Genomic DNA, 20,145 nt, shown 5'->3' with positions numbered 1-20,145 from the left:
ATTTTTTCCATGCAAAAGTAGTCTCTCAAACCAGTTATCTTTCAAATTTGTTAAAACCTGTAAGACACTTGTTTAAATATTACACAAAAAGAAAATTAATATATAAATTTACATATAATTTAATTTCTATGTTAAAAAATACCTAAATTGTGCCTTACCACTATCAGCAGAACTCTAAAATCTGCCGTAAGATTCCCTAAACTCTGCTATAATACACCTTTTCCTAGTTATTCAATGAAACATTAATCTGAGACTGTGTGAGGGGATTTTGTAGATATAATTAATGTCCCAAATTATTTGTCTTTAAATTAGGGAGATTATCTTCACTGGGTCTTACTTAATTCAGTGATCCTTTAAAAGAGATTGAGCTATCCCTGGAGGAGGCTGTACCACTTGTACCGCGTGGCGATTCAGAACATGAAAGGGATTTGACACAAGGAAGATTATTTAATGCTGGCTTTGAAGATAGAGGGGGCAAAGAATGCTGAGAGCCCACAATGAAACAGGAATATTAGATCTACAACTACAGGGAACAAGAATGACTTTGGAAGAAGGTTTTCCCCAGAGAGTCTGCATGGGAACTCAGCCTCTAATAGTAATTCCAGCCTTCAGCAGAGAAACCAGGCTTTCCACACTGTTACTGACCTCTCGAACTGTAAGCAAATAAGTGTTACATTAAACCTCAAAGTTTGTGGCACTTTTTTTTTTTTTAACACACAAAAGGAAACAAAAACAATAAATCCATGAAAATGTAATCTATTTGCATAGGAGCAAACATCTGATATACAGGCTTCTTAACAAAATTTCTAACCTTTTATCAGCTTCAACATCACTTTGTATTTTGGTTTGGCTGCATCATTTTGAAATAAATTCTAATTCACAGACGTAAGTTAATGTTGCAAAGGTTTACTGTTTTTTAAAAAGTTCACATTATGATTTCATGATCCTCTTCAATTACTTTTATCTGGAAGCTTACTAAAAATAATCTAACTGCTCATATTAATTTAAGTAGATACATTTTATAGATATCTGCTGATATGTATCATTCACAACTTAAAATAAGCAGTTAAACTGTACAGAATAATATCACCTTCAATTACGCTGAAACTTATTTTGCAAAGCTCACTTTACAGGCATTATGAATTGAAATGTTATATATAAATCCGAAAAAAAGGAAATGTTATATATAAATCTGGCATCACTCAAAACATTAAAAAAATCAAATGATGTGAATAATTTGGAGTCAATATGAAGAAATGTAGATTATGACAGTATGTATCATATTGCAGTTCATACACTTGTACATGGAAAGTTTTGCATGTCTGAATTTTTAAAAAGTTAATATAGGACTACCAGTTCCACTGTCAATTACTTATTTTTGAAACTGAAAGGCTTAAATATATGCATGGTGTTGGCAGAGGAATATTTAATTCCAATGTGAGCATGCAAATATACTGAACTAATTGCATAAGTGAAAAAAATATTGTTAATCACTCATGTCCTAAAACTTGGTGTCTATAGCACAATTAAGTATACTTGTTTTTAATTATTGTTGTAATAAGTAAATTATTTAAATGAAATTTGAATCAAGTATTGTCGATCCCCTGACTTTCTTCGATGTAAATGCATTTTTAAAAATCACTGACGTAAGCCATGTAAAATACAAATCCAAACACCTTAATTTAGGAGCGCTGGAATTACTGAATAAGCATGGATCACTGAACCAGAGCCAAAAAACCTCAAGGGGCTAACAAAAACCCTTGTAGGTAGAAGATGAGTATCTAAATTACAAAACAGATGATTCCTCTCTTTCTAATGAGTTCTAGGGACGACGCCTTATAATCTTCGTATTCTCTGAGACTCACAAAGTCTGCATGTATTTGAATTTAATCTCTATTTAATGTGTACCATTTCATGACATTCAGTCACAATTTTTTTGAAAATGCCTTTGCAAGTGTCCTCCAAAAAAATTATTTTTGAATTCGTGTTTTAATATTCTTCTGGCAAATACCCAGAAGTGGGACAGTTGTAGCCAAAATACAGAAACAACCTATATGCCTATTAATTGATGAATGGATAAAGAATATGTGGTGTTTGTGTGTGTGTGTGTGTGTGTGTGTGTGTGTGTGTATAGTCATTCATAAAAAAAGATGAAATCTAGACATTTGTGATGACATGGATAAATAGGAAGGTAAACTTTCCAGAGAAATAGATCCCAAATTTGACTAATTTCACACCCCCATTGCTATTACTCTGGTTCAAGCCATCATCATCTCATACCTGGAGCTTGATGATTCTCTTTTAAATTTTCTCCTTGCATTTATATAACATAGAGGGTTTTCCACACAGAAGGCAGTGTAAACTTTTCAAAAGTAAATTACATCATCATTTTGATCAAAATTCAACATTCCTCTACTTCGTATTTAGTGTAAAAGCTGAAATCTTTCCAATGGCCACAAAAACCCTAGATGACCTGCTCCGCTTCCCATTAACTCTCAGATAATCCCTCTTTGCTCTCTCCCCTCTCCTTAGGTCCACTTTATTCCTAGTTCTCAAAACACATCAGAAATACTTCTGCCTTAGTTCCTTTGTACCATCTCTTCTTAGAACACATTTTCTCTAAGTTTCAGCATTTTTAACTTCCTCATTTTTTTCAGTTCAACTCTAACATTCTCGATGAGCCTTCTAATTTCCCTATTTAAAATTGCAAAATATTTATCACATACTCATCTAAGACATCTCAAATCCCTTTTCCTTTCCTTTTTTATTTTCCCTTCTTTCCTTTTCTTCCTTCCTTACTCCTTCCCTCTTTCCTTCTCCTCACCTTTCCTTTCTCTTCCTCCCTCTCTCTCCTTTTAAAATATAACTTTTTGTATTCTAACATACTGTATAGTAAATCATTATATTTCTTGTTCATTGTTTAATTCCCTTTACCAGAATTTAATTTCTACAAGGATATAAATAAAGTTAAGTATTTACCAAAATAGTCCCTGGAAAATAGTAGGTAGTTGCTCAATAACAACTTTAAGTGAGGAGTTCTTATCATGACTTACTGGAAAATGAATTTGACTAGCATCCATGAGGACACAGGTTCAATCCTTGGCCTTGCCCAGTGGCATTGCCATGAGCTGTGGTGTAGGTCCCAGACACGGCTCATATTCCATATGGCCGGCAGCTACAGCTCTGATTTGATTCCTATCTGGGAACCTCTATATGACATGGGTGTGGCCCTAAAAAAGGCAAAAGACAAAAAAAAATAATAATTTGTAAATGAGTGAATAAATCTTGGGGAGAATTTGAGAAAAAGTCTACCTTTTCCTTTTCTGGGATAAGAAGACAATCACTGTTTGGGATAAGCAGCTCTAAAAGCTACTGGAAATGTTATGGAGTCAATAGGAAAAAAAAAATAGTCTCCTTAGATGAAATTTCCAAGCTTCAGTGTAAAAGCTGCACAATGAGGCCAACAGATTGAATGAGAACAGAGAATTCCTGCAGTGGTGCAGCAGGTTAAGAATCCAACTGCAGTGGATTGTGTTGCTGCAGAGGTGCAGGTTTAATCTGGCCTGGCACAATAGGTTAAAGAATGCAGTGTCTGATTCAATCCCTGGCCCAGGAACTTCCATATGCCATGAATGTGGCCATAAAATTTATAAAAGAAAGAACAATAGATTCCATGACCAGCACCGAACACTGTCATAACCAAAATACATGAGAATAGCTAGGCAATACCACACAGACCCATGAGGTGGGTAATGTGCTATTTTGGACAGCCATGAGACACCATGCTTTCCATTTGAGCCAGACCTTTCTTAGAGGCAGAAAGAAGGCATTTTTTTTTTTAAAGAAACACAAAAGACCAAGAAATCCTACCACGTTCTTTCTTACTCCTGTGAGCTCATCACTTATTCTGAAAATGATGACCCAAAAAGAAAAGGAAGGACAGATCAACCCATAATCCCTTTTTCTTTCAGTTATTCCTTACTCACTGGCAAGCCAAAAGAAGAGAGGGTTGGTATACAGTGTACTTAAGAAGAAATAAGTTAGCAGTTGGGTTTGTTTCCATCTACTCTACTCTACAGATAGGCATAGATTACATAATCAGGTACACAGTAAGAAATACAAAGTATATAACTTGGGTGATTCTGCATATGATTTAAATGCTCTTATACCTGCATTTAAAAATGGCATTGCACAATATAAAGATGAAATATAGAATTCATGCTAATCATTTAAAATCGTATTTTTTAACTTGGAACTAATGTAACAAATAAAAAGCACAATTAAAAGTCAAGAAAGATTGCGGAAGAGGGAAAAATGTTTCATATTTTAATAAGATTAATGGCATTTTTACCCTGCTTTTGGGAACATGGGGCTTCATATTTTATTTGCCGCTGGGCTCTATCAGCTACGTAGTTAGTCCTGGTTGTAGAGGAAAGGCATTATGTGAAGACATGATAGAGGTCACCAGAAAAAGCACATTAAGTAATGCATTTGCTGTAAGGCGGCATTTGATTGTAATCCTACTAAGAGAACCACGGAAAATGTCTTTAACATATGTATAAATGTTCTCCTCTCTTTTCCTGTACATGAATGTCATCAAAATCCATCATTTTGGTTCATCCTCAAGTTACAGTCTCTCAAAACGACTACCCCAACTGTTATAGCTAGAAATCTTCTGGTTACGATTAAAAAAAAAAAAATAACTAGCTTAAGAAAAAAGATCAATAAATACTTTTAAACTTATTTTTCACATATCTGGACAATCTAGATTCGAATATTATTTTCAAAAGTCAAACAGATTTTTCTCAACTCTTGGCTGGATTTTCTATTTGACATCTTTATCAGGATGCCTGTGGAAAAATGTAGCTATAGAAATTCTTATCTCACATACTTTTAGTTTCAAAAAAAAGATAATGCATGTTTTTCAATACTTTTTCAAAAAGTTGTGAGAGTCATTAAAATTAAACTCTCTTAGTTTGTACGCTCATCTCAGCCAGTCATTATGGACAGAATAGTGAAATGCACAGAAAGGCTTAAATAGGAGTAATGGTTTTCTATCCTGGGGGAGTGATGGGCTCCATGTGGAGTACATGTACTGTGCCTAATGCCCACATACTCTCAAAAACTGTAGGGTATGCCAATTTTAACCCATTGTTTCTCAAGTCCATTCCTGCTCTTCAATGCTCTGCTCTGACTGCAAGGGCTTGGATCATAAAAACTATAATTCTAAGGCTTAGTTGCCAACTGGCTTCCAGTTAAGGTGATTAATGGATGCATCAATAAAGTATTGGTAGTCAGGAGATGAGATCCAAACAATGCTTTTTATCTCTTTACCACTAAAGACTCTGGCGATTCTTTCCAAGATAGCAAATAATGCCTGATAGGAGATGTAGGCCTCCAAAATATCACCATTTCAAGTATGGATTAAACAGTAGCGACAGACTCCAGTAATATATGCAATAAGTGCAATTACATGCTATGAAAACATGACTTTGTTTTTTGTTTTTTTTTTTTTTTAGCAAAGTTGAATATGACTTCCTGCAGCTTCTAATATTTGAGTTATCATCTCTCTATTTGCACTCCCTCAGACTTCAAACACTCCTGTACCCAGCTCCTCTTTCTAAAATGCATAGCATGTTTTCTTTCTTCACACCTGTTTGGTCTAGTGGATGTTCCTAGTTATCGGCATAATGAATGTCAAGAGACCAACAATCAAAGTCCTTCATTTTGCTTTAAAGAGGAATTGATATTGCGAGCTTTTCACTAGGCTTCTCAGATTTTACAAATAAGAGCATGTGAAGGTTGCTTCTAAGAGCTATTGGCATGTATAATTATCATCTATATAATTCAGGGCATGATTGGACAGATCTGGTACTATCTTACTGCATGACCTGTTTAATTGCAGGCTTTTAAATACTACATTAGTGAGAGTGCCAGAATATAATTTTATATCAAAAACAACTACATTTTATGTTGATGGAATATCAGAAAGATATACATAGGAAGATAACAACAATATTTCTATCTATATGTAACTTAGATTTTTTTGGTATAAAAGATACTCCATCCCAGTTTTTCCTTATTTTTTTTTATTTGATTATGGGATGAGTAGCACCAGTTGTATCTTGCTGGGATAAATTCTTTTTCTTGCTTTCAAGGGGGCACTATTAGGTTTTTGAAAAAGCCGTTAGGCTGTGGGATAGTCAGAGCTTACTGCTAGGCTTCTCTTATGCTCAATTCCTACAACAACTCTGACTCTAGCCTCAAAGAAGAGTTGTGCTAATTTCTGGTTATCTGGATTTTTAAAACTAAAGAACAATCATGGGTCGAGATAAGACCTATGTATTTATAGGTTTCAAAGAGATTTGGTATTAAGCGGACATGAATATATTCTCTTAATTTAATTACCATACAATGAAATGTAACAGGAAACTTGTGAAGGAATGAGTAATACCCTTCTGTGTCACAGAAACACACACATGCACACACATACACAAATATGCCCCCACCTGTGTCTAACATATACAAAATCCCCTCAGATCCCATCTGCTTCCAGAAAGTAAATGTGGACTATCCTCTTACTGAATTTCTATGAATCAGGTACTTGAGAGGGAAGTAGACAGTGTGAACTTTTTTTTTGCTTTGATTCAGGCCACTATATCCACTTAGTTTTGCAAACTCATTCAAGGTCACCTCCCTTGAATGTGCTACTTAGATAAAGTGGAAGACCCAAGTGATCTTACTGTGTTAGTCTACTCCTTAAAAAAAAAAAAATAATGTACATAATATCAAGGAAAGAATGATGAGTCAATTGTGTCATTATTTATAGAAATATTTATTTTTAGTGACATTTCATTTTGACACCACCTACAACAACTATTTCCAAAATGTAGTATTATACTGACCATCTTATCTGGTGTATAGAAACACACACATAACTAGGGGGAAAAAATGTCCACTGTAGAGCTTTCAGGTTTTCTGATCTGAGAAAGCTCTTTATCTTTAGCTATCAATATACAGGCAGCTTCATAACAAGGTTTGCAAGAATGATAAAAATATATATTTGAGAGTTCGGAGAAAATGTTTTGAAATTTGAAAATTCTACATTTGAACTTGTGGGAGAAGTTTCAAGTAGAATGATGCTCTTTGGTTATGGAAAGATTCAGTTGATGGTATATATTCTTCAGAATAGGAGTTTTATTCTGGAAATGGATAGAGGAATTCATAAATTCTCAAAATCTGGGATTAATTACACTATATGTGTGCAGGACACTCAACATGGAGAGTACATGGTTCAGCCATGTTCTTCACTACTGTTGTTTCATGAGTTGTTACAATGGCTGGGATTACTTTCTTTTTCTGGCATGCTCGTTGTGGCTAGGACTTCCAATAGAAAGGGTAACTGGGCAACCTTGACTTGTTCCTGATTTTATAGGGAAAGCTTTCAGTTTCTCACAATCAAGTATTAATAAGAGCTATGGGTTTGTCATAAATGGCCTTTGCGAGAGTTTTTATCATGAATCAACGCTGAATTTTTTTCAAATGCTTTTTTGCAGCTATTGAGATAATCATGCAATTTTTATTCTTTTTTTTAATGAGGTTACTTCACATGGATGGATTTGCCATCATGGAAACATTGTATTCCTGGAATAAATCCCACATGATCATTGTGTATGATCCTTTTTATATATTGTTGAATTCAGTGTGCTAATAGTTTTCAGCCATAATTTCATCAAATACATTCTTACTCCTCTCTTTCTTTCTCCTCCTTTTGAGATTCCTAGAATGTGAATGATCTCCCTTGACTTGTTCCAGAGGTTCCTTAAACCATTTTCACTTTTTTAAAATGTGGGTTTTTTTCTTTTTGCTGTTTCAATTGAGTTATTTTCTTTATTCTATCTTCCAAATCTCACCTAATTTGCTGGTAATTCCCTCCTGCATATTTTTTTTTATTTCAATTATTGTATCTTTTATAATACAATAAACCGGTTCTTTTCTACATTTCCTAATTCTTTGATAACATTTTCACCGTGTTTATCTATTCTTTTCCCTAGTTTCATTAGCATTCCTATTATTGCTTTGACCTCTTTATCAGGTAAATTAGTATTTATTTTATGACTATACCTGTAGCATATGGAAGTTCCCAGGCTAGGGATCAAATCAGAGCTGCTGCTGAGGCCTACACCACAGACATGACAACAGTGGATACAAGCTGCATCTGTACCAATGCTGCAGCTTGTGGCAACACCGGATTCTTAACCCACTGAATGAAACCAGGGATCAAACTCACAACCTCTCGGAGACAAGTCACATCCTTAATCTGCTGAACCACAACAGGAACTCCTATCAGATAAATTAATTGTTTCATTCAGATTTTCTTTCAGGTTATTTTTTTTCTTTATTCTTTCATTTGAAACCTATTCCTCTGTCATTTTGTTTAACTTTCTCTGTCTCTCAAAAAGGTGAAATGATTACCTACTCTGGTCTTGAAGATGTCTTACTCTGTGAGAGCATCCATATGCAGTCAGCCTGTGCCAAATGGCTTTGAAGGGAGAGATAAATCTGAAGTGAGCATGGACTTTGCTTTCCTCAAGAGGGTGTTGGCAGTCACCCCTTTGGTGGGAAGTAAGGTTTGGAAGGGCAAGACCTGGTTGTAATTTGGTGCTTATTCCATGCTTAATGATTATAAAGGCCCTATCAGCAACAAGGACAGGGGCCAAGGGGCTGTTACAGAAATACTGAGAGATTTACATTTCTCTGGGTTGTAATGGTTTAAGGTAATGGTTTGCCTTGGTTTAAGGTGTCCAGGGATAAAGGCTGGGCCTGCCCTTCTGTGCTGCTTTGACATTTTCCCAGTATCTGTGCCATGGCTAGAGGTTAAATTGAGGCCAGAAGGGTTGATGCCCCACCACTGAGCTGGCTGTGCTCCCCATCAAGTGTGCACAGTATACATGCTCTGGCAATGGTTGTCTCTGCCCTGGAGTAAGCCTCTCTCCTTCCTGAATGTGTACAGGACATATGCCCTGACAGTGGAGGTCTCAGCCCTAGACCAGTTTTTCTCCCTCCTGAATGTATGCCCTGATGTATGCTCTGCTAATGGCTGTCTCAGCCCTGGTCAGAGGCAAGGTCTGGGTCCTAGCCAGCTCCATATCATACAAGTGTGTGCACTCTCCTTGGCAATGGCAGCCTCTTCTTTAGTGTATGTGGAACAGAACTGAGCAAGAGGGTTTGGAGCTGGAGTCTGACGCTGCCTAGGAGCATACTGGAGTTGGGGGGGGGGTGCTCCTAGCAAGCTGTCTAGAACCCCTGGTAGTTTTAAGTCTGCTGCCTCAGCACTGTGACTGAGAGTAATCAAGTCTGGTATGTAATCTTCAAGAGGAGTCTTGGTTTCTCACAGCCCTTGGATAAACCTCACTGGTTTTCAAATCAGGTAAGGGGGCTCATCTTCCCAGGGTCAGACCTCAGGGCGAGGGTGTCTGATATGCGACTCAAACCTCTTACTCCTGAGGGTGGATCCTCAAGCCTATGATATCTCCCTTCTCTTCTCTGCCCCGTGAAGGGTGTAGATCCTGACCAGATCGCTTCTCATTTCCAATCTCTTTTTGGATCTTTCTTTACAGCCTTGGTTATAGAAGTGTCGATTTCAGTGAGAATCACTCTCCATGTAGCTGTTGTTTTGATGTAAGCTAAGCCCCGAGTCCTCCTACTGCACCATGTTGATCTCTTCTCCCCCTCTTAATTTTCTAAGTACATACAATATAGTGTTAACTATAAACACTTTGTTGTACAGGAAAAATCTATAACTTACTCATTTAATAGAATTGGAACTTTATACCCATTGAACTCCCTGTTTTCCCATTCCCTCCTCCTTTGGCAATTACCATTTTAGATTCTGCTTCTGTGAGTTTGACCATTTTAGATATCTATGAGTGAAATTATGAAGTATTTCTTCTTCTGTGAATGGCTTATTTCACTTAGCTTAATGTCTTTCAGGTCTATCCATTGTTGCAAATGGTACAATTTCCTTTTTTGAGGCTGAGTAATATTCCACTATGTATATATCAGTTTCTTCATCCATTAATCCATCAATGAACAATTTGTTTATTCCATATCTTGACTATTGTGAGTAATGCTAAAGTGATCATGAGAGTACCAATCTTTTTGAGATTTTAATTTCAATTATTTTGGATAGATTTCAGGAGTAGGATTGCTGAATTATAGTTCTATTTTTAATTTTTCAAAAAACATCCATGTTGTTTTCTATAGGAGCTACATCATTTTGCATTCCTACCAACAGGGTTACAATTTTTCCACATGCTTGCCAACACTTGTTGTCTTGGTGTGTGTGTGCACATGTATATGCGCAAGTGCCATGCTAACAAGTGTGAGATGCTATCTCAATGTAGTTTTGATTTCATCTTCCTGATGATTGGGGATGATGACCATTTTTTCACATATCTTTTGTTCATTTATATGTTTTCTTTAAATTAACTTATATTTAAGTTCTTTTTAAATTTTAAAATCAGATGATTTGTTTTTGTTTTGTTTTATTTTGCTATTGAGTTGAAGGACTTCCATACACATTCTGGAAATTAACCCATTATGAATTATATGGTTTGCAAATATTTTCTCCCATAACATAGGTTGCCTTTTCATTCTTTGATTACTTGCTATGAGGAGATTTTTAGTTTGATGTAGTTCCTACTTGTCTAGTTTAGCTTTTGTTGTATATGCTTTTGATATTATATCTATGACTTTGTTGCCAAGAAAAATATTGTGGAGGTCTTCCCCTATGCTTTCCATTAGGGTTTTCAAAGTTTCAGGCCTTCTATTTAAGTCTTTTATCCTATTTCAAGTTTAGTTTTGTGTGTGGTAGAATATAGGTATACAATTAACCAAATAAGACACATTCTTAAGATTCAAGAATTGTTAAACACACACAAATCAATAAACATTACACACTGTATTAACAGAATGAAAGATAAAAATCATATCAGATGCCAAAAAATCTTGACAAAACTCAATATCCTTTGTGTGATTAAAACACTCTAATTTTTAGAAGGAATACACCTCAACATAATAAGGGCCATCTATGATAAAACTATAGCTAAAAAACTGTAAGCTTTTCTTCTATGATCAAGAACAAAACAGAGATGTTCATACTTGATATTTTTCCTTGTAATAGTATTGGAAGTTCGAGCCAAAGCAATTATGTAAGGGGGGGGGGGGCATCCAAATCAAAAAGGGAAAAGTGAAAACGTCCCTGTTTGCTGATGACATGATTTTGTATATAGAAAGTCCTAAAAACTGCTGAGAAGCAATAAATAAATTCAGTAAAATTATGGAATACAAAATTGACGAAAAGTCAGTTGCATTTCTATACTCTAACAGTGAACTACCTAAACAGGAATTTCTTTAAACCCCATTTATACTGACATTGAAAAGAATACAATCCTTAGGAGTAACCTTAACCAAGGATCAGAAAGATTTGAACATTGAAAATTATAATAAATACATGAAAGAACTTAAAGGCACAAATAAATGGAAGCACATACCACGCTCATGGATTAGAAGGCTTAATACTCTTTTTTTTGTTGTTGTCTTTTTGCCATTTCTAGGGCCACTCCTGTGGCATATGGAGGTTCCCAGGCTAGGGGTCTAATTGGAGCTGTAGCCACGGGCCTACACCAGAGCCACAGCAGCTCGGGATCCGAGCCTCATCTGTGACCTACACCATAGCTCACGGAAATGCCAGATCCTTAACCCACTGAGCAAGGCCAGGGATCAAACCCGCAACTTCATGGTTCCTAGTCGGATTTGTTAACCACTGTGCCATGACGGGAACTCCAAGAAGGCTTAATACACTTGAAATGTCCATACTACACAAAGTGATCTACAGATTCAATGTTTTTTCCCAAAAAATTCCAATGGCATTTTTTCCCACAGAAGTAGAACAATCCTAGAATTTGTGTGGAATAAGAAAAAATTAAAACTAGCCAAAACAATCTTGGGGAAGTAGAACAAAGCTGGAGACATTATTTCTTCATTCCAAAATATGTTACAAAGCTATAGTAATGTAAACAGTGTGTTACTGGCAGAAAGACAGATATATAGCCTAACTGAACAAAATAGAGCAAGAAATAAATCCAGACATATATGAGCAACTGATCTTTGACAAGAGATACAAAAACATACAATGGGGAAATGATAGTCTCTTCAACAAATGATATTAGGAATAATGGATATCCATACTTTTTAAAAAATTTGTGCATTCAACATTGAAAAGTTGAACTCTATTTTTAAACTCAGTTTATTATTTGGCCTTTAGTAAAGACAATTAACATTTTGATGTGAGATTTCGTCTAGCTGAGTTTTAGTTTCCAAAGAGATAAAATCCAAATAATGAATATTAATTAAGACTCAGGAAATTATAAACAAAATCTTTTTAAAATTTCTGTCATCTACCTCCTCATCTACCTAACTTCCCTAGATAATACTAATATTCTGTTATAGCTTATAGCTAGTAACGCTTATGTGTTCTGATTTACTCATAATTATAGATTAATTAACAAAGATTTAATGAGTATTCACTACCTCCCAAGCACTGTACTCTACATGGGATGTGTGATGGTGGAAAAAAGTCTTCCTCCTTTTTGAAATTTATGATTTAAAGAAGAAAGATAATAAAAAGAGAATAGTAAAATTATGAATTGTGACACAATAAAATACAAAGTAGAGTATACTAGACTGAGGATTCATATAATCAAAAATTTAATATTTATAAGATAGAGAAGTGCAATCAACAAGGATTAGATACAGATAAGGCAGAAACATGTTGTCATGGATACCAAAATAAAATAGTGTATTTTAAAGGAGATGATGCATATATTTTTCATTGATGTAGAAATAGCTTTTAAGATGAAAGATAAACATTACCAACAAATTGAGCAACTTGAATTATCATTTACTTTAAAATAAATATACTCATTTTTTATGACAAAATATGTATAAGAAGGTACTGAAGAAAGAATAGACAGCAACAAATTAAAAAAAAATTGTAGACATCTTTGTCAAGAAACTTCTCTTTGTGAAGGGATGCAGAGATTTAAGGCAACAGTTGCAGAAAGATTCAGGGCTCATGAAAATTCTTTTTTAAAAGAAAACTACATTTTCACATTTTCAAATGTAAGTTAGAATGCCCCAGCAGAGGTGGAGATGTAGTGCAATAATCATATAAAGAAGATCTGAAAAAAATCAAGAAGGTTGGGAATCAAGAGCACACTTGAAATGAGAGACATTAAATAAAAGGAAGGAGATTTATAATAAGATGAAAAAGACAATGGCACAGATATTTTACAGATACGGAATTGGCAAAATTAAGGAGTTATTTTTAATAAGTTCTATTTTCTCAATAAATATGAAGCCATGTTTAAATAAACCTAAGTTTCAATTTTTTCAGATAAATACATTGAAGTAGAAGATAAGAAAGGGGAGTCTTTTTGTGAGGGCTTGTTTACAGTGATAGATCAGAAATTTAAACTTCGTAAACAAGAAGCCTTCCAATTGAAGGTGGAAAACTGAAGAAAACAACTACTCAAGGTCACACAAACCCAGCTTGGATACTAGAACCCATGTTCTTTCTATGGCACTGCTTATGAATAAGGGCTTGTTTACCTAGGTCACCAGGTTACTGGGGCAGTTCCTCCTTTAGGGGCTGTCTTGACCAAGGCTCTGACACTCTGTACACGTCTTTTTAACCGCCACCCCCATCCTGCAATATTTTGGACCCAATTTGTGGACTCAGTCAATGGCTAGAGCCTGCTCCTCAGGGATGGGTTTCTGGCCACAAAACCATTCCCTGGTCACTGTCCAGACCAATACTGCTGGCCCCACCCACCGCAGGAGCTCTGGGGTGGAGTTAGTTCACCCAGCCTGATCTAATTTCCACTCCTCTGTAATAAATGCTAATGACAGATGTATGGATGGTCACCTACTGTGGGCCAGCATTACTTAAGAACCTAAAATTTATTGTTGAATTGAATGGTACTCATCCACCCTGGACCCTCAGCCTACCCACATCAGATAGTGGCCAAAAGCATGAAGAAATATTTATTTCATATGTTGACATAGTCGAAAAGGCCTTGTGCAAGAGATACCCAAGACACAAGAAATGTGAGGTGTACATAAGGGGACTGTGGATTCCTGCAGAATCATGGGTTGTTGGTCATAGTTCACATTGTCAGCAGGAAACTCACCCAACACAGGTTTGTAAGCTTATATCAGTGGAGATAAGGAAGTTTGAAAAAGTAGTGATTAGTAAGGTTGAGCATCATAATTAGTCTCAGGTGGGAGCAGTTCGTCCTATAGGAGATATACCATATATCAGTTCTTTATAGTGATCATGAAAATCACCAGGTGCTCTTGTTAACAACATGGATTCTAACTCAGCGCATCTGAGGTGAAGCCTGAAGCTCTGCATTTCTAATAAGTTCAGATCCTCAGACTCCACTCTGCACAGCCAGCCCATAGACCCTCCTTGAAATAGGTTTAAAAAGGAAAACATATAGTTTTGACTTACTTGAATCTAAGTCACGCATGCAGGTGGCATTGCAACAGCGCTGCCAAGTTGCATGATCTTACCAGAAAAGTAATCATACATAGAGGAAAAAGACCAAGCCAGTACCGAATCTTAGATCATGAGGGAAATGGAACCTGGGGTTGAGGCATCTGGAAACACATATAGAAACCAAGAGAGGAAAAGAATAAGTAGCAGTCATAGAAATAGCAATAATGCTGTTCAGCTGAATAAATAATCCATATTTGAACAGAAGAGAAGGTAGCCTAGGGTGTTTGAAGTTAGGCTCAGAAATGTCAGATCCAGGATGCTAGACTCACAGGCACAGAAAAGACACACTTCAAAATCTTAAGCAATGGAAAGAAATCAGCACAGGCAAACCAAAAACGCCAGAGTGAGCACAGCATCAAAAATGTCTAAAGGCAACCAGGTAGATTCCCAGAAATGGGAAGTGAACTTACCTGCTCACCTTCAACTTCCAAAAGGAAGTGAGCAAGGGAAATCAAGGCGTCCTAGTCCCAGAAGAAGCAGCATGTCCAGCAAGAATTCCAGGAAGGGATGAAGTGTGAAGGTGAAAAGCACAGCAAGGGCCCCGCTCCATTACGCTCATCAAACCTAACGTAAAGTTACGTCGCACTGAACCAATCAAAAGCCTGTGTTCCTTCCTTCCTTGGTGGAGCAGAATCAACACGTAGAAGTTAAATGGGTCTAGCTGTGAAAATTGGCAAACAATATGAGGCAGGAGGCTTGCTGGTGGAGCCCCAAGGCTCAAGGTGAGGTCCCAGGTCTGTAGTATCAGCATCACAGGGGAACCTGTGATGGAAATGTAAATTCTCGGTCCCCACAAATCTACTGATCAGAAACTGATCAGAATCTACTGTAGGGGGGAGCAACCTGTAGCCTGAGGTCCTGCTAGCAGTCCAGGTGATTCTAATTCACATACACTGCAACAGGCTATTGAAAGCATGGTGGAAAGACAAAGCCAGGTGTGGCAAAGGATAGTCATTATAAGTGAGCTTGATAATGGCGCTTTTAAAGAGCTAGTACAGACTAAAGCCTGTTTACAGTAGACATAATGTAAAATTATAGTTAATAAAATATGCTCAGTGATCAAAAAAAATGCGCAGTGATATTCCATGGTAGAGGTTTATCAATGTCGAGGAATCTTCCAGCCATTATAGGACAATAACGTTTTGATGATGATAATGAGAGTCCCCACAAGTGCCGAGGGGTCAACTCACAATATGTGTTTAAAGATTCTCTCATGTATTTTGAAGAGACTCGCCAAAAAGAGGTGCTATTTGATGCCCGTGCTTGTGCAAAGATTTTCTCAGAGGGGAAAAACAAACTTGAGAAAACAAACATGGTAGTCTATTGGGATCTGTTTGAGAAAAACATTAAGAAAGAATTTTGTTTTGAATATGAACACAAGTGTAAGACACAAACAACCCCCGCCCAATGTAGGTGCTTCAATTACAGGCACACATTACTTTATTGTTCTTTGCTTTATAGCACTTCACAGGTACTGCATTTTTTACAAATTGAACATGTGTGGTAACCCTGCATCAAGCAAGTCTGTTGATGCTGTTTTCCACCAGCCCTTGCTAACTTCACATCTCTGTTTCACATTTTGGTAATTCCCACCATATTTCAATATTTTTTCATTATGATAATATTTGTTACAGTGATTAGTGGTCTTTGATGTTACTGCTGCTAAAAGACTGCACCTTGTCAAAGGTTCAGATGTTGGTGAGTATTTTTCAGCAATAAAGTAATCATACAGGTTCTATGTTCTTCAAAGTATATGTATTAGTATGCATAACTATTTTGCTCAGAAATATTTGGTCAGGGAGTTCCTGCTGTAATGCAATGGGTTAAGACTCTGACTGCAATGGCTCCGGTCATTATGGAGGTAGAGATTCAATCCCAGCCCAGTGCAGTGGGTTAAAGGATTTGGCATTGCTGAAACTGCAGCTTGGATTCAATTCCTAGCCCTAGAACTTCCACATACTGTGGAAAGGGCCATAAAAAAATTTAAGGACGGAAATATTTGAATTGATAAATGGCAAAATAACTACATGTTTAATAGTCACTGTTTATTCTGTTAGCTCCTAACCACAATGACCATGTTAATTTAATTTACATTTAAAAAATTCAGTTACTAAGTCATACTGATATTTTAAGTGTTCAATAGTTACATGAGGTAGTGGCTGCGTATTAGACAGCAAAGATAGAATAGTTCTACCAGTGCATTGGACAACACAGCTGTATATTAATTACCTACATACATTTCAATAAAAACCAGGTATTATTCTTAAATTATTTGCTCCTTTCCTATAATGTTTCTGTTAGGTTTCGTAAAAATTAATTTTATTCTTTTTGACATGAATACAAAATTTGGACTTGTAAATTATATATCTTTTTATTTTCCTGATAACTTCTCTTTTTTTTTTTTTTGTATTTTAAAACAGTATCAGTTTACAATGAACTGCAAATTAAAAGGGAAGGGAGGAGTTCCCGTCGTGGCGCAGTGGTTAACGAATCCGACTAGGAACCGTGAGGTTGTGGGTTCGATCCCTGGCCTTGCTCAGTGGGTTAAGGATCCGGCGTTGCTGTGAGCTGTGGTGTAGGTCGCAGATGCGGCTCGGATCCCTCGTTGCTGTGGCTCTGGCGTAGGCTGGCAGCTGCAGCTCTGATTGGACCCCTAGCCTGGGAACCTCCATATGCCATGGGAGCGGCCCAAGAAATGGCACAAAGACAAAAAATAATAATAATAATAATAATAAAATAAAAAAATAAAAGGGAAGGGAGGAAATCCAAACCTAGTTTTTATCCACAGACTGTAAGAAAATAGAAGCACTAGTCTAGAATATTCTGGGCTCCAAATGAAAGATCATGCATAGAGATCCATTAATAAATCTATACCATGAAAGAAATATTATGAGCTCCTAAAGGATAGAAACTAGGTGTTGGCATTCACTTATAGTTGAAAATGAATACTTGATTGTATTAAATTGTATTCCCAGTTTTTCTTTCTACACTTTTAGGTCCCTTTGTGGTCATCAAATTGCTATTAATAAGTATCACTATAATTGCTTTTTATTAATCAATAAACTATTTTGTATTACACACAGAAAAACTCAATCAAATTATGGTCAATTATATTTTCCAGATCATAAAACAGATACATACACTCCTACTTATAATGAAACTATTAATATACCAGCATCAAGCTGACATTTTGTAGGAGTTTACTATATGTGTCTCCTTGGAGTGAAGATATTCATTGATGTTTCATACACATTTATTGCTCTATCTAGAAGAACACCAAAACTCTTTTTTGGGACCTGAGAATTATTCAGACACAGGGAAAGGTAGAGCTTTTTCTTACTAGCCAAATGATGAGAAGCCAGTGCTTGCTGCTGTATTTGTGCAGGGCACCAGTCCAAGGGGAATATGGTATGTTATTGTGGTTTCACTTTGCAGTTCCCTAAAACATGAAGTTGTGTCTTTTTTCATGTAATTATATGCCTTTCATGATCTTGCTCTGTGAAATGCTTTCATGTATTTCGCTCATTTTTATATTCTGATTATTCTGATATTTTAAAATTTGCATTTCTGTCATTGTTCTGCTATACAATCATTCCTCAGTTACAGGTATTTAAATATATTCTTTCAATTTTTTCACTCTGTTTTGTGTCTTAAAACATATGGTAGTTGAATTCATTTATATTTTCACTACATTTGTAATTTTGTGTTTTATTTCATAAATTTCTCTAAACTCATAAGAATTCTTATGTAATTATCATAAAAGGGTTTTTCCTAATGAGATTTATGAATAAATTATTTTGTTGTTATTTACCACTTTGCATTCAAATTCTTTCATCTTTCCCACCTCCTGTCTGCAACCACTAATCTGTTCTCTATATTAGTGAGATTGTTTTTATTTTTGTATTATATTCATGCATAAAAGAGATTACATGATGTTTGTTTTTCTTTCTCTGATTTAACTTACCACAATACCACTGAGGTTCATTCATGTCCATTCATGTTGGCAAGATTTATTATTGTTCATGGCTGAATAATATTTCATGGTATATTTACAAATTTTTCTTTCATTCATCCATTAATGGAATCTTAAGTTGTTTCCATACCTTGCTATTATAAATAATTCTGCAATGAACATGGGGATGGGTATATATTTTTGAGTTAATGTTTTTATTTTCTTTAGATAAATACCCAGACCTGGAATTGGTGACGTACATGGTAGTTATATTTTTAATTTTTTGTCTTTTTTTTTGCCTTTTCTAGGACCACTCCCATGGCATATGGAGGTTCCCAGGCTAGGATAGTGCCTATCCCAATGTACATTCTCCCCCAAAGTGTCAAAGAGTTCCCTTTTCCCTACACTCTCATGAATAATTGCTATTTCTTATCTTTCTGACGATAGCTATCTTAATATTACCTCTTATGAAGTAATATTTCATAGTGGTTGATTTTAATTTTTTAGAATCTTTTATTGAAGTACAGTTAACTGTATAACATTATATAATTATAGGTATGCAATATAGCGATTCACAATTTTTAAAGTTATACTCCATTTATAGTTCTTTTTTTTCTTTTTTTATGGCTGCACCTGCAGCATATGAAAGTTCCTGGGCTAGGGGTTAAATTGCAGCTGCAGCTGCAGCCCTACTCCACAACACCAGATCCAAGCCACATCTGCAGCCCTTGCCACAGCTTGTGGCAACTTCAGATCTTTAACTCACTGAGTGTTACCAAGAATGATATTTGCATCCTCACAGACAATATGTCGAGTTTTTAACTAGCTGAGCCATAAGGAGAACTCCTACTTATAATTCTTATAGATTACTGCTTATGTGCCCCATGTTGTACAATATATCCTTGTAGCTTAAATTTTACCTAATAGTTTTTAACCTCTTAATCTTCTACCCCCATACTGCTTCTCCACCCCATTCTCTCTTCCCACTGCTAACCACTTATTTGGTCTCTATATCTGTATGTCTACTTTGTTTTTGTTATATTGACTAATTTGTTGTAATTTTTAGATTCTACATATATGTGATATTATATAATATTTGTCTTTGACTTATTTCACTTAGCATAATGCCCTCCAAGTTCATCCATGTTGTTGCAAGTGACAAATTTTCATTCTTTGTATGGATGAGTAGTATTCCATAGTATATATATACAACTTCTTTATCCATCCATTTATGGACACTTGGGTAGCTTCCCTATGTTGGCAATTGTAAATAATACTGCTGTGAACATTGGAGTACACATGTCTTTTTGAATTAGTGTTTTTGTTTTTTTGTTTTTCAGATGTATACCCAGAAGAATTGCTGAGTCATATAATAGTTCTATTTTTAGTTTTTTGAAAAATCTCCATACTGTTTTCCACAATGGTTGCATCAGTTTACATTTTCATCCATGGCATACAAAGATTCCCTTTTTTCCACATCTTGCCAACATTTGTTATTTGTGTCCTTTTTGATGGTAGTCATTTTGACAGGTGTGAAGTGCTATCTCATTGTGGTTTTGATTTGCAT

The 20,145-nt window shown here is 35.8% G+C and overlaps 1 long non-coding RNA gene across 1 annotated transcript in view; it reads right to left on the bottom strand.

Annotated features, from left to right (window-relative positions):
• Window positions 1-15,186, bottom strand: part of LOC102168185 (uncharacterized) — a 131,834-nt gene extending 116,648 nt beyond the window's left edge. Inside the window, exon 1 of the long non-coding RNA XR_014842985.1 lies at window positions 15,037-15,186. This is a non-coding gene — a long non-coding RNA (uncharacterized LOC102168185). The remainder of the gene's footprint in view (window positions 1-15,036) is intronic.
• Between the last annotated feature and the right edge of the window lie 4,959 nt (window positions 15,187-20,145).

Source organism: Sus scrofa, chromosome 4 (assembly GCF_054392235.1).
Source record: "Sus scrofa isolate SSC_HxYL_T2T_F1_AM1 chromosome 4, Sscrofa_HxYL_maternal_Yorkshire_Landrace_v2.0, whole genome shotgun sequence".
In the NCBI taxonomy this organism is placed as follows: domain Eukaryota; kingdom Metazoa; phylum Chordata; class Mammalia; order Artiodactyla; family Suidae; genus Sus; species Sus scrofa.
Note: the sequence above shows the minus strand (reverse complement) of the source record. Positions and strands in the feature narration are given on the sequence as shown.